General features: G+C 40.8%; 1 long non-coding RNA gene across 1 annotated transcript in view; it reads left to right on the top strand.

The window, feature by feature from the left end:
- LOC118477388 overlaps positions 1-2146 on the top strand; it is a 17899-nt gene extending 15753 nt beyond the window's left edge. Inside the window, exon 2 of the long non-coding RNA XR_004858338.1 lies at positions 1426-2146. This is a non-coding gene — a long non-coding RNA (uncharacterized LOC118477388). The remainder of the gene's footprint in view (positions 1-1425) is intronic.
- Positions 2147-2706: the final 560 nt, after the last annotated feature.

The raw sequence follows: 2706 nt of genomic DNA, 5'->3' as shown, positions 1-2706 counted from the left end.
AAGAAGAAGAAGAAGAAGAAGAAGAAGAAGAAGATTGAATGTGAAAGAACGAATGAATGAATGCATGGATGAATGAATGAATGAATGAATGAATGAATGAATGAATGAATGAATGAATGAAACAGCCACAACTGGAGTGTGTAAACATAAGGCCACCAAGAAGCGCCAGGCCTGCGATAGATATCGGCGGTCATGGTTTTCTTTGCCCAGGCGCTCTAAAAAGAGATGGCATCAACCAGGCTTTACCCCGTCACCCATTTTTCCAAGAAAGTTGCACTGGGTCTTCTACTGATTCATTTGCCTTCAATTTTACCAGCAAGAGCTGGTTGTCTAAAACCTGTATGTTAATTCAAGTGACCCAGAACTGCATTAATTTGTCTTTTTCTAATGCATTTATTAGTGAGTGGCCCTTATGGGTTTTTTAAGTACTGCTTCATTAATTGATTTCTTTTCCTTCTAATACATTCTCTAGCCTCCTAAGAAACCACATTGTTGTTCCCTTTGACTGTCGTCCAGCATTTATTGCTGATAGAAGGATTCCCATTACACGTACGATTCGAATAATTGAAGGGGAACAAAAGCAACAACAACAACAACAACAACAACCACAAAAACAAAAACAACAAGTACATAGCCAAACGTAAGCCTCTATTTCATATACGAAATCGTAAACCCTTCTCATTTTATGATTATCACAATCTCCGTAACGTAATGTTTAACAAACACGTATACTAGACGGACAGTTGACGTTGGTACTTGCTAATCGCGCTGTCCTCTGATGGAAGAGAAACCGATATTTTCTCCATGGATCATATCTAGCTATCAGTCATGCTCTTCTGTCTCTATGAGACCGGCAATCTAGGGTGCAGCGATTCGACTTGCCAAGTAAACCCAAAATGTGCCATGAAATAGGCGGTCAGAGCAGAGGCCTGGACAGTGGGCCCCTATTTCTTGAGGGCTTGTAGTCGGCTGTGTGGCTATAAGAACGTAGAGGCCGTGAAGTAACGTTGACAGAACCAACTCGTGTCCCGCTCGATCATAATTATTATGACCTTGAGCAGTTTGCAAGCACGGTTGTTTTATCGGGTATCTCAATCTTCCTGCTCGGGTGCTATATCGAACCTGGCCCGGTTGGTCCTCATAGGTTGCTTTAAAGCAGCCTCTGTTGATTACCAAAATTATGTCAATAGAAGTGTAAATATCTTATAAAACGTATTTGTCTCTAATAGACGATCGTACCTATTCTTGAATGTTGTAAGGAAAGCAAGAATCCTTCTTCTAAAGATTTCATGAATGAGAGAAATCTAGGCTATACCTTTTTTATTATCCATAGGCTCCCCAACCCCCTTTCCTTTACTAGATACTTTTTTCAATACTAAAACACCTTGAGGCTTAAATCAACTGTGTATTAATTTCATCTCCCAGATCTCATTAACGTTTCCTGGACGAAAGACTCACAGTCCAACAAGACCATTGTGGATATAAAAGAAACTGCGTAAGTTAGTATGGGTGTGGTATTGCTATATTAGCCCCTAATTTCTGCCACGAGTCGTACCCATAGATCAACAAAGTCCGAGGATACCTTAGGATGATCAAGACCATGGAGAACATAGAGGAACGTTGTGAGGAAAATTTAACAGACGGAGAGCGCACGCCACTTTTGGCAGTGCCTACTTCTTTGACGTCATCACTTTCTGCGCCCTCTCTGTTAAAGCAATCTGAGGCGGGCTTGGCGACTTCTACAGACCAAAAGGGCATGGCGCTAACTCCTGAGCCCATTCAGGCCCTACCATCAAGTCCCAGTTCGAGCTCCCGGATTGGAATAGCAGCAGATTCGTCGTTACCATCAACTGTAGGGTCTTCCCCTCCATCGCTGTCATCGTATTCGCCGTCATTTACGTCATCGTCATCGGTGATGAAAAGGATGCCACATCTTCACAAACTTGAAAAGTAAGAAGCTGTTTACTGTTATGTTTTTTCAATCTATATCTCATATTCTCAATTTTAATACACATTTCACATCATCCTTTCTCATCCACGTTTCATAATTCTCTTTGCCAACCAAATTTAATATTCTCCTTTGCAAAGCGTTTATCTTATATTCCTTGATTTGCCCATAGCATAATAAAATTCTTTGTCAATACAACTTTTGTGCTCATTTTCTTCTCATACTTTATCCTCTTTTCACGTTCACGTTATCCTATAATTACATCCTTCTTTCCTGTATATAATATTATACTCTTATGTCTAGTACATTTCATCTCTTCCGTTTCCCGTGTACATTATTATTCCCTTCTGTTGAGTATTCGTCCTATTATCTAATATGATATATTTTGTGCTTTGTGGTATCTATGTCTGCATTTCCATGAACTATGAATTACTGAGGTACCTTATTAATCGACTAATTAGGTACAGAGTGTTCACAGCTATTTCTATATCTGACGTAAGCTTTTTATCAGCCCACTTCCCCTAAGTGTTGACCCCCGCCGCTCCAACCGTCTTTCCCTCTCCTCCTCTCTCCTTTTCTTTCCCAGACACACTCTTGTTCTTTTGCCTTTCTCTTTAACTCTTTATCTTTCTAATCCCCCCATCTCTCTCTTTCTTTTTTTCTCTCTTTCTTCTCTTTCTCCTCCGCTGTCGTCTTGATCAATCTCTTTCGTTCCTCCAAGTCATTCCACGTATCCCCCCCCCCCTCTCTCTCCCCCC

This window comes from Aplysia californica, unplaced genomic scaffold (genome assembly GCF_000002075.1).
Source record: "Aplysia californica isolate F4 #8 unplaced genomic scaffold, AplCal3.0 scaffold00078, whole genome shotgun sequence".
NCBI classification, from domain to species: Eukaryota; Metazoa; Mollusca; class Gastropoda; order Aplysiida; family Aplysiidae; genus Aplysia; species Aplysia californica.
Note: the sequence above shows the minus strand (reverse complement) of the source record. Positions and strands in the feature narration are given on the sequence as shown.